The following is a 26094-nucleotide window of genomic DNA, read 5'->3' on the forward strand; positions in this document are numbered from 1 at the left end:
TAGGTGCAGGTCTTTTGATTTGACTCCCGTAGGCGACCTGTACGTCGAGATGAGGACGAAATGATGATGAAGACGACACAGCGAAATTAACCAACGATGGTTAAAATTCCCGGCCCTGCCGGGAATCGATCCCGGTGACCAAAGGCCAGCACGCTAACCATTTAGCCATGGAGCTGGACACACATGGTGGTGATTATTGCTTTAAGAGGGAGTACAAGGCAGCATCCTCTATTAACACTAATCAGAGAGAAATGAAGATATCGGCCAAAGAAAGACAAGAGCCATGAAGGGCGAGAAAATGAAAGACTCCCTAGCGTTCGAATCCTCATAGCGTCGGGGTCGGAAAAGAACAAGAGTTGACCATCGGTGGTCGGACATAAAATTAAAATTAGCCTGGCACAAGTAAGTGGAAGAAATGCCAGGCCTCAGCTTAGGGCCCCGTGCTTGCCAGCCCACGCTCCCAAATTGAGAGCTCCTGGGGCCCCTTTCAATCACCTCTTACGAAAAGCAGGGCATACCGTGGGTGTTGTTCTACTACCCCAACTCCACAGCGACTTTTACGACAGGCAGGGAATACCGTGGGCCTTATTCTACCCTCACCCATAGGGGGATATGTATTTTAGAGGTAGTAGTAGTGATTATTGTTTTAAGAGGAAGTACAACTGGGCAACCTTCCTCTATTGGCACTAATTAGGAGGAAAAATGAAAGGGATCCGACCCTTCGAAAAATGAATGTATCGGCGAAAGGAAGACAAGGGCCACGAAGGGCGTGAAAATGAAAACTCTCTAGGCCTCGAGTGCTCTAATTCTGTAGGTAAGAAGGGAATGCTTCGAAAATATTAGGTACTGAATTCTCCTTCAAAACAAATTTATTCATGGACCTATCAAACAATTCCGGTTTGAAATGTGCTGAACATATTCTGGCGAAAGGAGAAGGTATCCAATTTTCCCTTCTAATGGCCTTAATCCACTCTGTTCTCCTTTCTTCATGAACAAGAAACCTCAGGAAAAATTGACTATAAACAACAAATCTAACCTAAAAATTCTTACAAAATGTGGACGGTGCTTCTCAGACTCCGAAATACTAGCACAATAACACTAGAGGTAATATAATATACCATACTACATATTTCAAGCCATACTTAAAATCTTACCTGTGAAATGTTATTCCAGGAATATTTGTGGATTTCCGATTCGTGCAACTGGTTATGTAGCGCAAACAGATCTACGAAATGTCACGGTAATATTTGTCCCAAGTGGAACATAATAATTGCTTTTACACAAATGAAGTGAAAAATCTGCGGTAAATTAAGAAATACTGTCGTTACGAGAAATATATATACATACTTCCGGGCTGTAGACGGGACTACCTTATGTTGTATTCCGCTGCTCGTGCCGTCTTTTGTTTCTTTATTGAGGTCCAGGACAAATACTTTAAAGTATTTGTCCAGGACTAGCATCGACGAATGGGAGTGCTATATCTGTGCATTATCATTATCTTTTTCCATATGACTAGCGCGGGCAGTTCAAACAGCAAAATAGCATCATCCCTGGACCAATAAATATAATACTTTTTTTGTTGAAAGGAAAATAGCATGATCTCTGGACCAATAAATATATCATTTAATGAATGAGTTACGGCACAAAACGAATGAGCAACACGAAGAAAACGACACCTAATTAATTCAAACAACTTCAGTGAGTAAAGACATCGCACACAAAAGTTTTTTTTTTTTTTTTTTTTTGCTAGTTGTTTTACGTCGCACTGACACAGATAGGTCTTATGGCGATGATGGGACAGGAAAGGGCTAGGAGTGGGAAGGAAGCGGCCGTGGCCTTAATTAAGGTACAGCCCCAGCATTTGCCTGGTGTGAAAATGGGAAACCACGGAAAACCATCTTCAGGGCTGCCGACAGTGGGGTTCGAACCTACGATCTCCCGAATACTGGATAGTGGCCGCACTTAAGCGACTGCAGCTATCGAGCTCGGTCACACGAAAGTGTTAAACAAACAAAACACATACGAAAGCGCTGCGACGTAGCAGAAAAAATAGTTGTAAGGTAGTAAAGTATGTACCCTATCCATATTATTCTCTGCAAGTAAAATATTTCGTACTATTTCTTAATTTACCGTAGATTTTAGACTTTATTTGTGTAAAATCAATTATTATGCTCCATTTGGGACAAATAATACAGTGACATTTAGTAGATATGTTTGCGCTCCGTAACCCGTGCAACCGTATGCACCACACGACATTGTAAGAGCTACTACAACATCAACTAAATATTAGTACCTTTTTTACGTTTTAGCGTATCGTACAGTGTTAGCATCTGAAAATTCTCACAATTAAAATTTGCGTCCACCGTATTCACTTCAATGAGCTGTGACAGATTTGACTATCAAAAGTAGCATGCGTTCTCGCGCCTATTTACGACCACGCCCCCTATGTAGAACACTGTCATTGGGCTTCACTCTCAGAGCTCCAAGGCATCTCCCTGTATTCTTCACTCCCTGCATAGGTCTTATGGTGACGATGGGACAGGAAGGGGCTGGGATTGGGAAGGAAGCGGCTGTGGCCTTAATTAAGGTACAGCCCCAGCATTTGCCTGGTGTGAAAATGGGAAACCACGGAAAACCATCTATATCTATCTTTTTTTGCCGAGAAGACCTCCTCTCCTCTGCTTCTGCATTCCAACCCTCCTTGGTCCTCCGTACAAGTGTCACTGTTTGACATATCCATGCTTAGTAATTTCCTGGAATTTGGAGGTGCTCACATACGTCAGCCTCGTGTCGGGAGATTTACTGGCACGTAAAAATTATTAAATAGCGTATGGCTTTTAGTGACAGGAGTGTCCGAGGACAAGTTCGGCTCATAATAATAATTTCGTGTGGCTATTTCTAGCCGAGTGCAGCCCTTATAAGGCAGACCCTCCGATGAGGGTGGGCGGCATCTGCCATGTGTAGGTAACTGCGTGTTATTGCGGTGGAGGATAGTGTTGTGTGTGGTGTGTGAGTTGCAGGGATGTTGGGGACAGCACAAACACCCAGCCCCCGAGCCATTGGAGTTAACCAATGAAGGTTAAAATCCCCGACCCGGCCGGGAATCGAACCCGGGACCCTCTGAACCGAAGGCCAGTACGCTGACCATTCAGCCAACGAGTCGGACAGTTCGGCTCATTAGATGCAGATATTTTGATTTGACTCCCGTAGGCGACCTGAACTTCGTGATGAGGATGAAATGATGGTGAAGACGACACAGACATCCAGTCCCCGTGCCAGCGAAATTAACCAAATTGAGGTTAAAATTCTCGACCTTGCCGGGAATCGAACCCGGGACCCCTGTGGCCAAAGACCAGCACGCTAACTATTTAGCCATGGAGCCGGACACGTAAAAATAACTCCTACGGGACAAAATTCTGGCACCTCGGCGTAAACCGACAAAAGTAGTTAGTGGTACGTAAACACAGTAACATTATTTATAAAAATAAGTGCCAGGTTAATTTCTGGAGCAAAGGTGGCCAGACGTAGAGTTGACCACTCTACCGCACCAAGTGCCGAGGTTATGGATAGTGGAAACCTTTACCTTCCACCCCTACAAGGGCCTTCATGGCCTGTACGGAGGTGAATTTGCCCACTTTTTTTGCTTTGCCTTGTTAGCAATCACATTACCCTAACCCATCTCGCGAATATTACTTTACGTATTTAGAAAAAAAAATGAAATGTCGTATGGCTTTTAGTGCCGGGATATCCCAGGACGGGTTCGGCTCGCCAGGTGCAGGTCTTTCTATTTGACTCCCGTAGGCGACCTGCGCGTCGTGATGAGGATGAAATGATGATGAAGACAACACATATACCCAGCCCCCGTGCCATTGGAATTAACCAATTAAGGTTAAAATCCCCGACCCGGCCGGGAATCAAACCCGGGACCCTCTGAACCGAAGGCCAGTACGCTGACCGTTCAGCCAACGAGTCGGACACGTATTTAGAACATATGAACCGACCCATAATAAATGGGAAGCGTATCAAATATACGTGAAATAACTGAATGAGGTTGAACTGGATAAACGATAACGTGTTGTAAAGGAATACATTAGCAAATTATAAGAGAGAGAGAGAACAAAATATCACACATCATGAGATTGCGGTTTCGTGTTCGCAGTGAGAACGCTGAACAAAGGCGAAATGAATGGATTCTAAATGTAAAAGACATGTTAAAGATAGTACCATCTAATAAATATGACAACCGTATTTCTCTTTAGCATGCTACGTGGCCTTTCTGTGACCCGTGACTCATCAAAGGTCTAGATCGCTAGAATTTTTTTGGATGAGCAATCATGAAAAGCGGAGAGTTTCATGTCCTCTCATATCCAGGGTGTTACAACTGGTAAGACGTAAACTGAGAGAGGTGGGGAAGAAAGGAGTATTGAGTGGCATAGTTAGTGGTGTCCGCCTCTGTGGTGTAGTGGTTAGCGTGATTAGCTGCCACCCCCGGAGGCCCGGGTTCGATTCCCGGCTCTGCCACGAAATTTGAAAAGTGGTACGAGGGCTGGAACGGGGTCCACTCAGCCTCGGGAGGTCAACTGAGTAGAGGTGGGTTCGATTCCCGCCTCAGCCATCCTGGAAGTGGTTTTCCGTGGTTTCCCACTTCTCCTCCAGGCGAATGCCGGGATGGTACCTAACTTAAGGCCACGGCCGCTTCCTTCCCTCTTCCTTGCCTATCCCTTCCAATCTTCCCATCCCTCCACAAGGCCCCTGTTCCGCATAGCAGGTGAGGCCGCCTGGGCGAGGTACTGGTCATACTCCCCAGTTGTATCCCCCGACCAAGAGTCTGCAGCTCCAGGACACTGCCCTTGAGGCGGTAGAGGTGGGATCCCTCGCTAAGTCCGAGGGAAAAACCGAACCTGGAGGGTAAACAGATGATGATGATGATAGTTAGTGGTTAGGTGCTGGCCAATGATATGGAATTTTGTCCCACAGGAGCTCTTTTACATGTCAGTAAATCTACTGACACGAGGCTGTGCCGGGATTCGATCTCACAAGTTTGTGAACAGGAGACTGGTTTCGATTCTGCTTTTCTGAATTGTTTCACCAAAGTATTTAAATTATGGGACTCGTTTGATTTTTCTGCATTTTCCTTCCAGTTTAATTTGGTGCTTGTTCTTTGCAGGAAAATTATTCTGTTGTTTTAATGATACCTACCGATTTTCTCCAGTGTTTCTTTTAGGAGCTTTTAGGAGTTTAATCTTAAAAAAACATATTTAGGCTGTTGGGATATTGTGAGTTAAGATTACTATGCAGTCTATTATTATTATTATTATTATTATTATTATTATTATTATTATTATGGGAGGGTCATTTGCAAAGTGATACTCACCGAGTGAGTGGGCCGACCGGTTAGGGGAGCGCAGCTATGAGCGCTTGCATTCTTGAGATAGTGGGTTCGAACCCCACTGTCTGCAGCCCTGAAGACGGATTTCCGTTTTTTACCACTTTCACAGCAAGGCCATGGCCGCTTCCTTCTCACTCCTAGTCCTTCCGTATCTCATCGTAGCCATTATGTTCTGTGTCGGTGCGACGTAAAGCAACTTGCAAAAAAAAAAAAAAGAAAAAAAGAAAAAAAGATACTCAGGGACCTTGAGAAATCTTGGCAAACGGCCTGCTGATGCAGGAGCCCTAACTTATTTCAGAGGAAACAAACTGTCCACTTCCGTAGTGTTACGGGTAGCACTATTGCCATCCTTGGAAACCCGGGTTCGATTCCTGGTACTGAGAGGAATGTATGATTGGCAGCTGGTATTTGGTTAAAATGCTACATACTGTTCACCTCAGCTGGAAGTATGTCTGAAAATAACCACCACCTTTGAATGAGGACACGAATTTATATTACAGACAGACTCTAGAAACGATTATATTTGTGTTGGGGTGTTTAGGACCCTGGTGTGCAGAGGGAGGTTGAAAATGTTCTCTACTGAAGTATCGCACTCGTAGTCGCTGGGATGCGAGCCTGAGACACTCGTGTCCGAAGCCTAGTTGTTTGACTTTAGCGCCAGCCCGCTCCCATTGCAGTGGATTAAGAATGTAGGCCTATTTTGCAAATATATTTTGAGAATACTTTATTTTCTTAATTTCAATACGGACATTACACAAAGACACGTGAACGCAACCCTTTCTGAACAACGTTTCCTCCAGTGTAGGTCACACACACGTGTGTTCCATTTCGATCACTTCCCCGCGTACCGTGTAAACAGCTCGCCTAGCCGAGCTCTCAGCTGTTTTCCCCACGCCTGCGCTGTACAGCTCCACTACTGCGCTGAGTCTTTTTGTCGGTAGCACAGTGAGACAAACTCGACGTCACGATGAATCACATTGCCATTCTGCTCTACCTTGAAGGAGGCGGGGTTCGATTGAAACCATTCGCTTAGCGTAGTATCCAATTGCGCACACCTATTTCAGTGTCTGTAATAACATGTACGTACTCACAACAAATGACGCAGTGATTTTCATAACAGTGTTGCGAGCCAGTCGGGAATTTTAAGGGTGCACATGTACTGAATTATAGAATTACGTGACATGTAAGATTCAAAAAACGTGTTGATGTGAAGTGTTCAGAAATAAAGAAGCGAAGACATTTTTCTCCTTCGTTTTAGATAGGTATGTATACATCTAAATTGCTTAACTTCAAGAATTGAATTCTTGATAATTTTTTTTCTGGAACGGTGAGTTTTGACTGTATACCTTTCTCTCTAAATACTGCAAATCGAATTTTGAAAGAACAATTGTCCATGTCGAATGTATGTTCCTATTCTGAAGTAATGATTTGGTACACATTCTCTAACAGCTGTATGTTTGGGATGAAGTTCTGATCTTGGATATGTTTTCCTTCCTCTTAATTCCAAGACTTTCTGTAAGACGTTGTTTTAAAGGTGTTCTCCGTTTTCTGCTCTTTGCAGCTCCTGACGTATATTTAGCCATTTGTATTTATGAGCTTGACTTTGTTTTCTTCGTTTCGGAAAAAAAAAAATGTATCCTTCTAGAAGGACTGTATTCAACCATGAACAAGTTGGCTAGTAACTGATGAAAACTTATACGCTTTCGTGGCTGAGAATGTTAGAGTTCAAGCTGATTGGATGGTATAAATCTTCGGAAGTATGGACAGTTCTAGTAATGCATTATCCTATGTGTCTAATAGTGACCGCTTCTGTTCGAAAATAATTCAGCAGGAAAGGCGTGATTAACTGGCGTTGCAAAACGCATTCATATTAATTAGGAAATAGGGATACGTTCAAACATCAGCCAGAAATGTCTATATTTCCTGACGTTTAAATAATTAAGATTAGTTATTAAGTATTTCGATTGCAATTTCTTCGAACATCATATTGTCTAATTAATCAATATCAGTGTGTCAAGTGATCTGCTCTTATCTCGTATAAAAGGCAGAATTTTGTATCTTCAACAGAAGTCTATACCGATTCAGTTTTAAACCGGGCGGCTTGAGTCTGTCTGCGCCTGTCTTTTAGTTAAAAGTTCGGTTGTTAAAAGGGAACTCGGATAGCTGCCTGTAGCCAAGCGAGGACAGGCTTTTAAACCACAGACCAGGAAATGGTTTTGCAGAATGCGCTTGTGAAATGACACACGTGCAGTTCCGTCATACTTAAAAGTTTTTGTTTCATTGCTGAGCGGAAGAAAAGATACAAACTGCTTGGTGTTAGGGTTACGTGTGGAAGGAGAAGCCACCGGATAGCCGCCCCACCCCTATTAGGGAATCAAAAGATTGGCCTATTAATCAGTTCATATGAATATTTATTTTATCGACGCTTGGATTAAGCAGGGCTTGAGTCATAACTCAAGATTACGATTACCACCATCAGGCAGATTGTCTCTTTCAGATTTTATTTGAAAAAATAAGATCCAATACATGGTTCCTAAAGTTTGGCAGTACAAGCAGTATCTAACAATCGCCAATACCCAAACCCCAAACCAAACCCCATGGCACTACAGCCCTTGAAGGGCCATGGCCTACCAAGCGACCGCTGCTCAGCCCGAAGGCCTGCAGATTACGAGGTGTCGTGGGGTCAGCACGACGAATCCTCTCGGCCGTTATTCTTGGTTTTCTAGACCGGGGCCGCTATCTCACCGTCAGATAGCTCCTCAATTCTAATCACGTAAACAATCGCCAATTAATTTTTCAATGCCGAGTTAACTATGGATAATTGTGTCCGGGATTTTGTTTATTCTTAAGTTGAGCGTCTCCTCGCGCCAATCATAAGGCCAAAGACTTCCCATTTTGTAATTCATCTTCTTTCCGAGATCCTCAAGGCATGGTTCATATATGGCCTTCTCCTTTCACACTAATCGAGGCTGCTGTTCATTTTCCTCGAATCTTACAGTGGGATCAATCAGCATACCCGTACCTTTCGCCCGATTGATGACAACATCAATATCAATCAATCAATCAAGCAATCAATCAATCAATCAATCAATCAATCACTATTGATCTGCATTTAGGGCAGTCGCCCAGGTGGCAGATACCCTATGTGTTGTTTTCCTAGCCTTTTCTGAAATGATTGCAAAGAAATTGGAAATTTGTTGAACATCTCCCTTGGTAAGTTATTCCAATCAGCTCGCCTTGTGGACACATTTATGGAAAGACATCCTACTTCATCAATCTCCATGTGGTGTTGTTTACGGAGGCTTCCAGCAATCAATGTGCGAACTGTATTGTGCCGATAGATTCTAATCAGTTCTCCTTTACGACAGAATCCTAATACATGAGGTAAGGTTTCAAACTTGTCGCATCTTCTGCAACGGGGTGAATTAAAGCTCCTTCCAGGGAGAGATCGATCTGGGATGACATTACAGTTCATTTTAATTGCTTCTGTCCATTGTCCGCATGACATACCTCTCTTATTACTGATGCAAGAGTTTCCTTTCTTCCAGTGGGAAAATATCACTCCCCCTTCTTCGCGGAGTACTTTCGGATGAGCTTAGGGAGAGGGTTTTAGAGATGTTCAACTCGTTCCTTGCTAAGCGGCAGGCGTTCAAGGCAATGGGCCCCAAGACGGCCTCTATTCGTATCCCGACCAATGCATGTGGAATTTTTGAAAAGAAAACTAAGTCCCTGTTGTTCAAATTCCATGTAACACTGGAGGTCCCGATATGCTTGCTTGCTTGCAGAATTGCGAGGGGCGAGAACATTTTCAACATAGTTTAAAACACCGTTCAGAACTAGAATGGAGAAATTGCAGTTACGAAATATATGTATATGGTGTTTTGAAGAAATTAAAGGTAGTTCTGTAAAAGGCTCTGAATACTGCAAGCAAGTTTGTGCTGTGGTTCAGGCTATATCAGACTTTCATAGCTCCATTTCAGGCCTTTGATATTGTGCGGTACCGAGCTCGATAGCTGCAGTCGCTTAAGTGCGGCCAGTATCCAGTATTCGGGAGATAGTAGGTTCGAATCCCACTGTCGGCAGCCCTGAAAATGGTTTTCCGTGGTTTCCCATTTTCACACCAGGCAAATGCCGGGGCTGTGCCTTAATTAAGGCCACGGCCGCTTCCTTCCCACTCCTGGCCCTTTCCTGTCCCATCGTCGCCATAAGACCTATCTGTGTCGGTGCGACGTAAAGCAACTAGCAAAAAAGATATTGTGCGGTTTCGCTTTAATTAATGCTAGAGAAACTAGAGATAGGCGAGGATTTCTCCTGAATCTTTTGTTTCTGCTGTCATTAATTCCTGTATTTTTTAATTAAACTTTTCCATTTCTCGGCGCTAGATGACCAGGCATTAAGTTTGGAATCGGATGAAGTGGTCTAGGCTTTCAGATTGACAAGCATAAAGAGTACGCAATGTGTACAATGCTCGTTCACACAGTGTCAAAAGTAAATACACGTATCTCTTCATATTCTCTCTCTCTCTCTCTCGCTCTCTCTCTCTCTCTCTCTCTCTTCTTGGAGTCTGAGACGTACCTGAAGAATCTCTCTTTAACGATCCCTAAATGGAGGCTTTCTTTATGGTATAGTCCTAAAAAAATAGAAGAAATCTGTTGCATGCGAAATAATAATAATAATAATAATAATAATAATAATAATAATAATAATAATAATAATAATAATAATATTCTACAGCTTTTCCTGCTCCTGTGGGATCGCGGGTGCGAACTGTCAAACATGAGGATTTGGCCCTGTTTACGGCCGGATGCCCTTCCTGACACCAGACCTATTTGGAGGGATGTAATCACTGTTGTATGTTTCTGCGTGTAGTGTGTGAATATGAAAAGGAGAATGTTGGGACAGACACAAACGCCCAGTCCCCGAGACAAAATAATCAAACGCGATTAAAATGACTGACCGGGAATCGAATTTGGGACCCTCTGAACCGAAGGCCCCAATGCTGTGAACATTCAGCCAAGGGGTCGGATAATAATAATAATAATAATAATAATAATAATAATAATAATAATAATCACACCCTCAATGCAGTCGAATAAATCTCCGTTGTCAAATTTATGGGGCCTGACGTCTTTTTATGAACATGAAACATTCAGTGATGTCAATTTACTTGATAATTTTTCTCTTTCCTCCTCAGATATATTTATTAGTCAACTTTGTCAGGTCTGCCGAATGTATTAATTTCTAACTTTGCTTTCTACTCTGTATTTGCCATTGTTCGTACAAGCTATGTTTATAACTCTCTTTTTTTTTCTAAGTTATCGCTAATCTATTCCGAATCCCTCCGATGTTCATTGCCTTGAACAGTCTGACGGCGAACACTGAATATCGTAAATGAATGTATTTATTAAAAATACAAGAAAGTATTTGAGAAACGTTAGAACTTTCCGTGATCGAAACATGTGTGTATGTCATCCTTAAAGTGGTACTCTGGGACCTTGAGAAATCTTGGCAAACGGCCTGGTGATGCAGGAGCACAAACTGATTTCAGAAGGGAGATTAAATACGAGTCTGTCGTAAACAGACTATCCGCCTCCGTAGTGTTACGGTTAGCACTAGTAGCTGGCGTCCTCTGAGACCTGGGGTCGATTCCCAGTACTGTCAGAAATTTGATTGGCAGGAGTGCTAGCATGTGGTTAAAATGGTGCATACAGCTCACCTACATTGGGGGTATGCCTGAAAAGAACTGCACCACCTTCGAATAAGGACACTAATTTACATTACAGATAGACTGTTGAAATGATTATATTTGTATTGGATGTGTAGGACCCTGGTGTACAGTGTGAAGTTGGAAATTCTATCTATTGAATTATCGCACTTGGAAGTCGCTGGGAAGCGTACCTGAGACATATCGTGTCGGGAGCCTCTTTTTTTTTTTTTTTTTACGATAGGGTCAGCCCATTCACATTACAGTTGATTACATGGAAAAGATGAGTCACAGATATGTTTTTCTACTTAGTAGATGAGAGAGCTAGTGCATATCGACAATTCGAATTTTTCCCATGTAGTTGGAGTGTCTGTACTAGATTACAGGAGTGTAGAGGTTCAATTAAGTATTTTTCGCGAAGAAATAAGCTTACGTTCTTATAGCAGTGTGTGTAATATTATGCTACTGACCTAATACACATAGATCACGAATAATTGCCTTCGATGACTTTACCTTGTATAAGGGGGCTTTGCTGTGACAGTGGAAACCTGTTAAAAATACGGCATTTGTACCTATTATATGAGTAGACAGTATTCTAGCACACTGTAATAACGTGAGAAAGTTGATGACTTGCGGCCAAGTGCATCAGCCTTGTTTAAGATTCGGCTAACCAGTGTGTACGTAAACATATTTTTATATTTGATGACTGGTTACAAGGAATTCTGGAGCACCATTCTTAATCAATGATCACTGATCAGTTAAGCACGTTTAGTTGGCAGTGGAATTATAAAACTACCGTGAAGTTTTGCTTGGGAACTGTAAAATATGAACGCTCTACGGCGATTTCGCCTTTCCTTTGTTAGTCGTCGGGCCGGGCTGAGTGGCTCAGACGGTTGAGCGCTGGCCTTCTGACCCCAGCTTGGCAGGTTCGATCCTAGCTCAGTCCGGTGGTATTTGAAGGTGCTCAAATACGTCAGCCTCGTGTCGGTAGATTTACTGGCACGTAAAAGAACTCCTGCGGGACAAAATTCCGCCACCTCGGCGTCTCCGAAAACCGTAAGAGTAGTTAGTGGGACGAAAAACAACATTATTATTATTATTATTATTATAATTATTATTATTATTATTATTTGTTAGTCGGAAGAATATTTATTTCTTCATCGTGAATGTACTTTTTAGCGACATGGAAGGGAAAAAAAAGTCTTTATTTTTCCGATTTTGAAACAGACGTTGTAGCAAATTATTTATCAGACACAAAGACGTCATTGAAAATATACAGTCACCATAAAACAGAAAGAAGAAACATGGAATAAAATCGCAAATTGTTAACAGAAACAGGATGATTCCTCAGTTTTGGAAATTGCAGGTTATTTTGCATTATTTCGAGAATAAATTAAACTATTTGTTTAGATAAATGAATTTTCTAAAAATAAGTTCTTCAAAAGGATGTCTCTCCAGTATTATACCTTTGCGCTGAAATGAAATGTCATATGGCTTTTAGTGCCGGGATATCCCAGGACGGGTTCGGCTCGCCAGGTGCAGGTCTTTCTATTTGACGCATGTAGGCGACCTGCGCGTCATGATGAGGATGAAATTATAACACATACACGCAGCCCCCGTGCCATTGGAATTAGCCAATTAAGCTTAAAATCCCCGACCCGGCCGGGAATCGAACCCGGGAACCTCTGAACCGAAGGCCAGTACGCTGACCGTTCAGCCAACGAGTCGGACATTCTTTGCGCTTATATGCATTCTGTTCCAGTTGATATTACACATACAGCAGTTCATCATTCAAAATTATCTTCGTATCTTGCAGCCATTTTACGATCACTGCTAATCACTGTTTATATTTGGTAATCACTCGAACTGTTTAAATTTAAGCGACAATAATCAGATATTTAAATTATAATCAGGAATGACGCTTCGCATCATAATTTATACAATGTTTAGGAAGAATCTTAAACGCTGATTGCGCTAAATAGGGTTCGTGCACTTGGCCATTAGTATAGATACATGACTAACACCGGTTGCCAGGGTATGACGGAGTCTGTTTTCTGTTCACGCTAATTCCAGACAGATCCCCAGCTGAAAAATATATTCATGTTATGAATATATTTTACATGTGTGAGGGCTGAGTGGGATAATACACTTACGATTGGTAGATGTTGGGAGAGTGAAAACATTCCTGGGATCGCAACCAGCAGAAGCTCTTCATGTAAGCTGATAATCAACCATGCGGGATCCAAAAGTGGCTGTATTGCTGGAGCACAATTAATCTACAGAGCGTCCGGTTCCTTGGCTGAATGGTCAGCGTTAAAGCCTTCGGTTCAGAGGACCTCGGGTTAGATTCCCGGCCGGGTAGGCGATTTGAACTTTGTCTGGTTAATTCATCTAGCTCGGGGGCTTCGTCTTCGTGTTAGTCTTAATACACATCTTCCATTACATACAACACATCACACTACAAATCGCCCGCATCTCTTGGCCAGAGATTGGGCGTAATTCTTTGGGTGGCTAAACTTGTTCGTCGTCACTGCATACCAAACCAGAAGCACGCAATAGTGAGTACATAAGACGACGACGACGACGACGACGACGAAGAAGAAGAAGAGCAGCTTGAAGCTTGGGCTGTCCAAATTTTCACTGTACTGTCAACCTAGGAAAATTTAATTAAATGTTCGACCAGGACCAATCAGGAGCTGTTCGTAAACATAGTTTTGAATATCAGTCGTGTTATGAGTAGGAAGCGGCGCTTGTGAAAATCTGTTATTTTGAAAGCATCATCTCCTTCCATGCTGCAACGAAAGTCGCTGAAGACACCTGAGTATGAAGAAATGAAACGTCCATAGAAACTCACATGGATACTAAACCGACTGAAGAGCTTTGCCGGCTAAAATCACGATGACTCTCAAACAAACTAGCCAGAACTTCCACAATATTTTTATTTCCATCTCGCAACACAACTTGATCGGTTTGCTTTAGAAGTGTTTCATTTCTTTGCTTTTGAGGGACTTCACATTTTCCATCAGGATCGTATCTACATTACTGTTAATGATGAATCCTGAACTTTACATCAGTAACTGCAATTTTGTAAGATGCTATATTTGTCATGACTGGTCAAACATTTTAATGATGCTTGGTTCAAGGAAGTGGACTGAGAGGTTATCAGATAAACTAGTCTTCTTTATAGCAGTAATCCACAGCCTGGTTACAGTCATTTGACCGGGTCAGGAATGGAATGAATGAAGCCCCCAATCTGGCGGCGAGGATAGGAATTGGCCGAGAATTGGGCGAGTTGGCCGTGCGCGTAGAGGCGCGCGGCTGTGAGCTTGCATCCGGGAGATAGTAGGTTCGAATCCCACTATCGGAAGCCCTGAAGATGGTTTTCCGTGGTTTCCCATTTTCACTCCAGGCAAATGCTGGGGCTGTACCTTAATTAAGGCCACGGCCGCTTCCTTCCAACTCCTAGGCCTTTCCTATCCCATCGTCGCCATAAAACCTATCTGTGTCGGTGCGACGTAAAGCCCCTAGCAAAAAAAAAAAAAAATTCCTCAAAATCTGCTGCTCTGAAACACATCAGAGAAAACTTGCAGACATTGGTATCCCAACCCGTTGCAGCCCATGCTGCAGCGCTATGAAGTCCCTATAGCTTCTCAAGACAGTTGTTAGTGACAAGTTCACGAACTAGATAAGGAACGCGTCATTGTCACGCCTCAGATACCATAAAGGTCACGTTATCTGTCAAACAATGGGCGTTCGCTGAAGTAATAAGATGAAAGTATCTTGGGAAATAATCTGTTGGAGATTTCCCGTACTATCCTACTGTTTTTCTTACTAGAAATTTCAAACGTTCACTTTGTTCTCTCAGTTTGCTATCCATAATGTTATAATTTTTCCCTGTACTCCCCGGAGTATCCGTAATCTATCTTCAATCATTTGTGTTGACTGAAACTAATCTTACTATGTTCGTTGTTAGAAACACAGAGTTGATCATAGGGTATCCCTAGGATAACACTCGTTTATAAGGTTTAACTTAAAGGGATTTCAGGATCGATTTTGTTAGGTCTTATTTGTTTGGTTTCTTTTTAATTCAGTCCTCGGTCTTCGACCTTGCAGCTAGCCTCAGCCAGCAAATTTTGATATATTTTGATGGAACTCATTTTATATAATATTGCCTATTTTTTTCAAGTTGCTTTACGTCGCACAGACACAGACGTGTCTTATGGCGACGATGGGACAGGAAAGAGCTAGGAGTGGGAAGGAAGCAGCCGTGGCCTTAATTGAGGTAAGGCCCAGCATTTGCCTGGTGTGGAAATGGGAAACCACGGAAAACCATCTTCAGGGCTGCCGACAGTGGGGTTCGAACCCACTATCTCCGGAATGCTGGATACTGGCCGCACTTAAGCAACTGCAGCTATCATGTTGGTGTAAGTGTAACGTAACACGAGAAAATGTGTGACGAAAGTGACGTCACATTAGTCGCTACAGTGAGCCTTGCTCGCCAAAGATGCTGCGGCTGTGGATTTGTATAAATAGTGCGTGCTGGAATAGAAAGTGTACCTCAGTGACGTCACATTAGTAGTTAGCGTAGTCCTTGGTCGCCAATGATACTCTGTGAAATAATGCAAATAAATAGTTCCTTACCACTATTTGAGTTTCATTTACTGAAAGCATTTTCATTAGCTTTTCCCAAATGGAAAGTTCGTGGAATTTGTCTCAATGTAGAAAATTATTGTTCTTATAAATGATGATGATGGTGATAATCATTTTTCTGCTTGTTGGCTACGGTTGTATAGTATTTTCCTTTTTTCTTGCCTCATATCGGAATTTCTGTACTGAGAGGCACTTACATATTGTATTTATGCGAAGTGGCTGCATATACGAGACTCTAAAACAGGGCCTCTCAGAGTGCATGAACCTGGTGCATGGTGCAAAAGACGACTTCGCTTGGTTGACCAGAGTGCAGACTCCCACCCCTCGATTTGGAGCAATAGCACTGTCTCTCTCTTTCCCCATGCCTGTCTCTCTCTCTCCGCCTGTCTCCCTCTTCCTCACTTGCTCCGTAGCGCTTCAAATCGGAGCCGAGCTTAACCGAGTAGCCCAGAGACGAAGCGTTGGTCCGAGCCGCAACGAATGGGACCGATGAACTGTGCACAGGAACTCTGCGCCTCAATTTGCGTGAGATTTTGTGCGTTTGAGAGGCATGCTTGATGCACTCAGGTCTCGCATGACGGAGTCAAGGTATTTAGAAACTAGACTGTTTTCTTCTGGAGAGTGTTCATTCAGTAACGTGAGTTGTTGAGTTTCCTTTTTAGTTTCTTTCTGAAATTAAGAAAGATTTATTAAACACTGGTGGTGGTGGTGGTGGTGGTGGTGGTGGTGGTGGTTTTAAGGTGAACTACAACGAGCCGAACCACCCCCTTTAACATTAAACGTAAAGAGAAAATGCGGCTCCCGAGGCGTAACAAACCCTAGACCACCAGGGCCGGGAGAGAAAAGTGGTTAATACCTCTGTGGGTTGGGGCGGTAGAATACACCTACGGGATCCCGTGCCTTTCATAAGCGGCGACTAGCAGGGTTGCGAAGGGCTCTGAACTTGAAAGAGTAAGTTGATGACCAGGGGACGCCTGACTGAGTCCGGCATTGCGTCCAGTTACATGCGCCAGTTTCCTTGCTTTCACTGTACTTACTAGACCTCACTTGATCAACTCTTGTTCTTTTCAGACACTGATAGTATTAGGTTTGCGAAACCTAGGGTGTCTTGCATTTTCACGCCCTTCGTGGCCCTGCACTTTCTTTAGCCGATACCTTCATTCTTCGAAGTATCGAACCTCTTCCTCTTTCCCTTTGGTCAGTGTTAAACGAGGTTGGTTGTCAAGTTGTAGTTTTTCTTAAATCACAACCACCACCAGAAAAAATTGACCAAGGAAGGCCGATAGGAAAGTTGAAAGCGTTGAGCCTGGTGCAATAAGTGGACTCGACCCTTGGTCGCTTACTCGCGCAGTCACAGGGATTATCGCTTTTAGTCTCTTCTTACAACGGGTAGGGGATACCGTCCATGGATTCTACCGGCCCCACCCACAAGGGAATTGAACACACTCAGGCGGTATATCCCCACGTGATAAAAGATAAGTGTCCTACATTTCTATAGCGGCTGTCTGAACCACGATGTGATCTAGGACAAGGTTGTTGTTTTTCGCACGTGCTTTGGCTATATTGACGTATCTTCTCCTCGTTTCACTTGTTACTGTTCGGCTGCAGGTCCGTTGTTTTCAGATCACTGTGTGAAAGAGCGATGGTTTTACCGCAAATTAATACGAGATTTTATGTGGCGTCGTCCCCATCCTTTTACGATCCATGTTAAGATGTGAGATTACTACTTCATTTTAACCAAAGTACTGGGTGTGCTAAGGAGTATGGTTTCATACTGTATCGACAACCTCCCTTATGATTCCCTCCGATTGTTTGAGGTAATTAATCGAAGCTATCAGTGCAATAGTGGTCTAACCAACATTTTTGGATGGAGTGCGGTATCGGCCTTTACTGTTGTAAACGTTCACGAAGTGTCATCACAACATGATTGTGCATCGGATTACGGTGCCATAAATGGCTAGAGATCCGACAGTAGTCGGCATCATCGAAAAATCCCCGGAATACCCTCACATTTCTAACAGGTTTCCTGAATTCAAAGTCTGTTACGATATAGTCTGTTGTTGATCTGGTGCCCCTAACTCTCTCATGTGTAGTGGTGAATAGCTTGAAGAATGTATTCGTAACTGCTAATCCTATACTAGCACAGAAGTCCAGTAAACTTTTCCCATTCTTAATAGCTTCCATTATCTTCCCCAAATTTACCAATCACCTTCTCATATTCTTCAGTTCTATCTTCAACTCTCTCACTTAAATCGCTCATTAGCACTATCATATCCTTGCTGCTGACTCTGACTACGATGTCACTCAGTGCTTCATAGAAATTGTCAACTTGATCCTCATCTGCGCCCTCACAGGATGAATACACAGTCAGTTTTCCGTCCTAATTCCTCAAACTGTTGAATCTTCCCAACATCGCTCACTAATTCGCGTGTCTAACAGAAACTATGTTGTGTGCAGTAATATTCCTGTTGAACCGTCCTACCCAACACTGTGCCCTTTCCTTTTTAACACCTGTTAAGAACACTTTAATCTGTTATGTCTTCCTCGTTATCTTCCCTTACCCGAATAGCTTTAACTCCTAACATATTCAGACGCGTCCGCTTTGCTGACTCAAATAATTCTACTTTATTTTTTCTTCTTCCTTTCTTTCACGTCCCACTAACTACTTTTACGGTTTCGGAGACTCAAAGTTGCCGGAATTTTGTCCCGCGCGAGTTCTTTTACGTGGTGGTTAATCTACCGACGCGGGGCTGTTGCATTTGAGCACCTTCAAATCTCACCAGACTGAGCCAGGATCGAACCTACCAACTTGACTCAGAAAGCCAGCGCCTTAACCGTCTGAGCCACTCAGCCTGGCACTGGAAGAGATTCAAAGGAAAACAGCACAATTTGTTCTGGATGATTTCCGATAAAAGATTAGTGGTATGAAAATGTTGCAAACTTTGGTCTGCGAAGACTTGGAAGTAAGATGATGATACCAATATAGTTGGTCCGTTATTGGACATTATAAATTTTCCAGCCAATGGGTGCGCCATTTACCAACTGAGGAGCCCAACTTGGCACAATGGGGCGAAACGCTGGCAACCAAGAATGAGTTAGCTGGAAACTTTATAATGTCCAATAACGGACCAACTATATTGGTATTATAAATTTACTCATTCGGAACAAATATTTCAGGTTTCCTTTATGAATCAACATCTTAATCATCAGTAAGATGGTGAGCTGCTCGACTAAGCGGGTTGTTCCGAGCTGTCAGTGGAGAAGTGGCGTGGAATGACATTAGTAGACGAATAAATTTACGTGGAACTTCTAAAAGTAGGAAAGAACATAATATGAAAATAAAGATGGAATTCAAGAGGACAAATCGGGGCAAATATTCATTTATAGGAAGAAGAATTAGGGAGTGGAATAATTTCTAAAGGGATTTGTTCGATGAATTTCAAAATTCTTTGAAATCGTTTAAGAGGAGTCGTCAAGCCCTCTATTACCAATGTTAAAATAGCGATATAAACGCCCCATTTTCTCAGGATATGTCGGATGTTGAGATCTAGTTTACAAGATGTTTATTCATTGTCTGCAGTACACTGATCCTCAATCACTCACAAATATTTATTAGAGAAAAGGCTGTGAATGTTTAATCAGAGTTCCATTTTTTCAAAAGGTCGGACATTGTAATGTTTTTAATAATCTGCTGAAGAAAATTTGCTTGCAGAGGACCCACGGCATTATAGTGCTATCCTGTACCATAGCCTATAGTAAAAATTTATTGGAGATATAACCAGCGATATTTTAGATAACGGGGCATTTGTACACAAAATGCATTTTCGACCAAATTGAGTTTATTGCCACCTGAACTCACTTTTTGGTAATTTCTGATGCTGCGATCCCCGCCTCGGAAATTTTCAGTTTGTCGAATTTCTTTACGCTCTGAATGCTAGAGGTACTCCAGGGTCCTCCTAGACGTGTACTTTTCAGTGTAACCATTGTTAAATGCCAGTACAGCATCAAACACACAAAGTGTAATGCTCATGAATGAAAACCTACAACCTGTTTTCCAGTCATTGACCGGATCAGGGATGTGATGCATGAACCATATATAGGCTATTAGTACAATGGGGTCGCCACTCCCAAAGTGTCTTTATTAATGACTGATAAATGCTATGAATGCCTTTGCTGGCAGGACCTAGTGTTTACAGTGCACTATGTCTTCTGGTATGGGCTAGAGCAATTTTGTTACTTTCAGTGATCTGTCTCTGTCTTTTCCTTGGCTTTGACACTATGAAAGTGACTGAGGTATGAGCGATGCTAGTAATGCCATTCCTTCTGCAGCCAGTCCCTGCTATGAATGGTGTGAAAATGTTGCTCATAGGGTCGGTTGGTGTATGCATTTCAATGGGCTTGGCAGACTGATATGTAATAGCAACTTCTGGCTCGGTAAGGAAAGCAACGGGAAACTACCTCACTCCTCATTTCCCTAGTACGCCTCTTCAGTGATGCCTAGGCCATCTATGACAGCTGATGACAGAGCTGTTGAGGATCCAACCAGCCTTAGGGCTGAAGACTGAACATACATACAAATGCTATGAAATTATAATGGCGAGTGTTGCTGGAATGAAAGATGACAGGGAAAACCGGAGTACCCGGAGAAAAACCTGTCCCACCTCCGCTTTGTTCAGCACAAATCTCGCATGGAGTGACCGGGATTTGAACCACGGTATCCAGCGGTGAGAGGCCGACGCACTGCCGTCTGAGCCACGGAGGCTCTTGTAATGCTAATATATCAACAAATACATTTTCGGGATTTTTTGATCACGCAATGTTGTCGAAACATTCGTTGGAATTTTGAGTTTTCCTTTCAACCATTTTGGTTGGCCAAGATCCTTCAACTCACGATATTTGGCGAGCATACCGGCTTTTGATGGGTTATCCTTGCACGTGAACGCTTTTAGGGTACCTTCTCCTGTCTGCAGCTATTTAAACAAAGTCTTACAACAAACACAGTGTACAGGTTCAGAATTTTCCGTCACAATAACATCGCACTAATATATTTAAAAATGCATTTAAAATAGTCAGTGTGGGACTATTTTAATGAAACAAGCAGAAAATTAAGCAGAATGATCCATATATTCGTGCAATATGAAAAAGTGAAAATGACCAAATTTGTCAGTTTGGATCTTTGTGCCTCCCCTTAAGAGACTGACCTGGATAGCTGCAGTCGCTTAAGATAGTGGGTTCGAATGTCACTGTCGGCAGCTCTGAATATGATTTTCCGTTGTTTCTCATTTTCACATCAGGCCACGGCCGCTTCCTTCCCACTCCTAGCCATTTCTTGTCCCGTCGTCGCCATAAGACCTGTCTGAGTCGGTGAGACGTAAAACAAATTTAAAAACAGAGATAAGATTGGCCCCTTTAAACAATAAGCAATAAGAAAAGACTAGATTAACAATTGACAGGGATTCTGTCACCTGGACGTCAGTCCTAAGTGCAGACCAATGATTATTGATTGAAGGATGAAGAAATATGACTTAAAAGGACGGTGAAAGTAGGTGGATAAGAATAGCAGAGAAGCATAATTATATTAATAAAGCTCATTGACATCATTCGACTGTAGCTAGGAGAAGGCCTCGTCTATGTAGGTGTCTCCAACAAATTCCTGGCAATTTATTTTAACAATTGGAGGTTGCGTGCTCGGTCACTTGTACCAGCGAGGCAGGTTCCCTTTCAGTCGCTCTATTTTAGATGTTCTGCTGTGTGGATACGTCGCTAAATATAAGCATGACCTAACACTACAGAAAACGTTTGTGTACACTTTACGGCGAGCAATTAAATTCCTACGTAACGAGATAGATTATTACCCTCTGTCAAAGATAACATTTCCTTGCATTTTCTGCAATGTGGAGTTCACTTTAGGTACTCCTCATTGAACAGGCTCGCCTTTGAACACGTACATGTTGGCTCACGCGAAACGATAGTCAACATTCGAAATTCGCGGTAGGTTAGGGCATCTAGGCTATATTTCTTCAGTTGTTTCCACGCAGAATGTTGGCGACAATCGTGGAATATTGCTTTTCTTCTACTCTGACCGGCACGAAAAATGGATCATCTGAGAAATATTTAGTGTCGGGTTGAGTGGCTCAGACGGTTGAGGCACTGGCCTTCTGACCCCAACTTGGCAGGTTCGATACTGGCTCAGTCCGGTGGTATTTGAAGGTGCTCAAATACTGTACGTCAGTCTCGTGTCGGTAAATTTACTGGCACGTTAAAGAACTCCCGCGGGACTAAATTCTGGCACCTCAGCGTCTCCGAAAACCTTAAAAGTATTTAGTGGGGCGTAAGCATTGTTATTGTTATTGTTGTTGATGTCCTATTGGGAGATGGAGTGGCAGGCCACCCCTCTTTCAAATAAAGTGAAAACGATTAAAGGAACTACTTTCTAGTGGGATCATTTTAATTGAAGCATTTCATCCAGCAGTTACTTCTGTTTCGCGGATAATGGGAGTATGGTAAGCATTTTTTCAACTGAGGAGCAACAAAACCTCTTCTCTGAAACGTCACTTTGTTGAAGATATTGCAGATGGATTTTAAGATTGTAACAAATACAGTAGAGACAATACGCGACACTTCCGGATTTAGCCTTGTTAAAATGAGACAATTCCCAAGTGGCGCTCCTAGTGGCGTGTCCTGAAAATTCGCGCTAAATTCAAATATCAATGGAAACGTATATACGGAAATGGATAAATAAATTACGTCTAGAGAAAAAGTGTTCCTAAAATATTAACTTCGAAGTTGCTGAAGCAATTCTGGATACATGAATGAAGAATTATTTAACAGGTTATTATTTAAAGACTGAAATTAGACATATAATCAAGATGTGAAATGGACTGCTGTGAAAGGGCTTGATCTTTCATTTATGCATTACTTTTTTTAGCTTTAGCATACCTGCCTGAACTTTCACGGCTAGATTTGTTTTTTCTCATGTAAAAGCATTGTAAATCGCATTAGGACACTTGTCAATAAAAATATCGGCACATTCCTTACACACATGATTCAATGAATTTACATTTAAGAGCTGGACAATTTTCCTTTTAACTTTAAGCCTACTAACAGAAAGAAAATCTCTAAATTTAGAATTTAGAATTCAGAATTTCCCTATAAGCAATACTTGGCATTACATTACGGTAAAGCAAATTTGCATCATTACATTTCTTAAATCACCCATATTTTCTTCAGTGCTTGACAACGCATTACGGCATTCCAAATGGGGTAACTTGGAACACAACCAGCCACACACATATGAATATGCATTTTCCTGAATTAAATCAAAACCCACAGATCACACCTACAACAACACATCCGTATTGAAGGTTAACTGCTGCACTATACAATAAAATAAGCTTATTATATTTTAAGCCAGTTAAAATATGGGTCGCGCAGGTCAGAAGTTTAGGAAGTAGGCCTTCTATAAAAATATCTTTGTAACTGGAAGAATATATATGCAAACACAGTATTTAATTATATTTTCTTGTCACGAGGGAAACGGAAGAAAGACCGCGAATCCTTCTGCACGTCATAGTTATTGCAGCCAAACGCAGCACATATCTCTCCACTCATATTGACAGGAGATATAAAGGAATGACACACGCTACTATTTACTTACGTCAACTTAATGCAAACGCATAAATAACCCCCATAATTTCACAAATAAATACACGTGTTCTTACGACAGAATCAGTAACTCAAGTCACTCCGCTAGACAGAGCTCTAATTGCTGTCCCTCGATATTTCGCAGAGTGTCGCGTATTGTCTCTATTGTATTTGATTGTAATTACGTTGGGTACGGTGGGCCAGTACAACAGTAAATCACGGCCACCTGTTTTGTTATTCAAGTTACCAATTGTCTGATTGCCAGTGCACTCTTATGACCATTGCGACAGTTTGCTGACGGATTCTGTGGAATAAAGATGCCACTCACTCGGGATGTAGTGTGAAACCATCCCTTGGTGGATGATTTCTCGGGGCATCGTATGGGACCTTTCAGCGTTCAATTGGACGTTTCGGAAGTTTGGTACTTCCGATAAAAGACGTACTTCTCAGAGGGATGACAAATTTCTGGTTCTTCAGATTTTGCGGGACCGTCACACTACAGCGGTTCGGGCTAAAAGGTCTCCTTGTAAATGTCCAAAATATTCATACATTTTGCTTTACGTCGCACAGACACAGATAGGTCGTATGGCATCGACGGGATAGGAAAGGGTTAGGAATAGGAAGGACGCACCCGTGGCCTTGATTAAGGTACAGCCCTGTAATTTGCCTGGTGTGAAAATGGAAAATCACGGAAAAACATCTTCAGGACTGCCGATAGTAGGGTTCGAAGCCACTATATCCCAAATGCAAGCTCTCGGCTACGTGATCCAAATGGCGCAGCTACTCGCTCAGTTGAAATGTTTACGTAAGTGAGAGGGCAATAAGTCGATGTGTAGAGGAGGCCAATATGAAGTTGAGACGTCTTGCATCAGGATCAAAACTCTCACGAGCACACAAGATAGCACGACTGAATTTTACATGGCAGTATCGGGACTGGACTACAGAACGGTGGAGCAACATTCTTTCTCAAATGCGGTTACATTGCCCCCCGTTGCCTTGCAAGGTTCCAGCCAGTAATATTCGTTCTCAGCTGAGACATTTGGTGATGCTCTATACGGAGATGGAGTGGCAAGCCACCCCTCTTTCAAATAAGGTGAGAACTGTTAAAGGAACTACGAAGGTATAGAAGACTTCCCTTCGGGTTTCTCGGAGAGAAGCATGGTATTATGTAGTCTTCGGATCGGCCATGGTATAGCAACGCACTTCTACTTACTGAAGGGAGAAGCCGCCCCCCCCCCCCCTCCCCCCGGCGTATACTTGTGGTGGTCATTTGACCATAATACAAATCCTAACGGAGTGCGCGGACCTGGCCGATCTTCTCATAAACCCTTCAGAGTAGCATTCTCAGAGTTCTCGTCATCCGTTTTATGAAGTATAGTGGCTTCTTTTATCCTGTTTAAAAGTGAATTCTCTATTGCTTTTAATTCTTATTTTGTTATCTACCGTTTTATTATATTGACTTTGTTTTAGTATTGTAACGTAGATAACGGTTGTTATACTACAAGCATCAAAGATCACTTGTACTATACAGGGTCCACAAAAAAGATTATATACACCCTTTAACAGATGGTGTCTGTAGGTTGTTGTCGAAATAGAATTGTCATTACAATTAGTAGAATGGTGCTTTCTCAACAGATGCGACTACTTGCATAACTGTAAGATCATGTGATGTATGACGTATAATGATGAAAGATGATGTTTGGAGAACGGTTGACGTTTGAGGATTCTGAATGAGAATTAGCAAGGATACTTGATAGTATGAATTTAAGTGCATTTGAGTTCCCACCAGTTTCTCCCGATTTAACACCTCTATTCTTTTACCTTTGGGGGACCTTTAAATATATCTTGTATAGTAGGAAATCAGCTACAATGGGGGATTTTCGTGTAGAAATTACAATGGCATATGAGAAAATTCTCATAAACCCTTTGAGCGAGGTTGCTTAATCAACTGCTCACTTTTAATACAACTAACGGCAACCGCTTAGAGTACCTTCCTTAATCGTACAGCTGAAAGAAACTTTTATTCAACTTGTGATGATGCACTGCACGAGTTTTCTTTTTTTAAACTTTGCATACGATAATTTGGCGGGCCCTTTATTCTACAAAGTTTAATTTTTAAAAGAATTTGCATCACTGAGATGGTAGCTATTGCTCAATTTATTATTATTATTATTATTATTATTATTATTATTATTATTGTAGTAGTAGTAGTAGTAGTAGTAGTAGTAGAAGTCGTCGAAGAAGACTATATTACATCTAGGACAAAAAATAAAAAAGGTGGAGGGGGTTGATAACGTGTGGAATGGATATAATTAATAATAGGTTTAAATATAATATTAAATGTAGTATTGGATAAATTGTATTGTCGTTGTCATTTTCCTTAGTTAAATTGTTATTAAATTGCATGTGAATTGAACGAGAACATTCATTCAATAATAAAACACACTCCCCAGTTGGTAGTTATCGGTGAGTGGGAGAGAGGGCATTTGTTCATACATGCATGCAGGAAGTCAGTCAGTCAGTCATCGATAATGGAATGTTCTCTCCTTAGCTGTTGGGGTTCCGTTGCAGTAGGCTGAGAGCATTCATTCAGTTAATTAATTAATTAAATCAATCAATAATGAATGCTCTCTCCCCAATTGATGATTAAAACCGTGACTGGGATAGAAGTGTATATTCATTCATGCATGCATGCATGAATACAATT

The 26094-nt window shown here is 42.1% G+C and overlaps 1 protein-coding gene across 3 annotated transcripts in view; it reads left to right on the top strand.

Annotated features, from left to right (window-relative positions):
* The window catches only part of LOC136881317 (galectin-8), a 366233-nt gene that overhangs the window by 90196 nt on the left and 249943 nt on the right, over positions 1-26094 (top strand). Inside the window, exon 1 of one of the 3 annotated variants that reach the window (XM_067154127.2) lies at positions 6344-6651. The exons of the other annotated variants lie outside the window; for them this stretch is intronic. The gene's annotated coding sequence lies outside the window, so the exon portion shown is untranslated. Of the gene's footprint in view, positions 1-6343; positions 6652-26094 lie in introns of those variants that run through there. 3 annotated transcript variants of the gene reach the window in all.

The sequence above is a fragment of the Anabrus simplex genome, chromosome 9, assembly GCF_040414725.1.
Source record: "Anabrus simplex isolate iqAnaSimp1 chromosome 9, ASM4041472v1, whole genome shotgun sequence".
Classification (NCBI taxonomy): domain Eukaryota; kingdom Metazoa; phylum Arthropoda; class Insecta; order Orthoptera; family Tettigoniidae; genus Anabrus; species Anabrus simplex.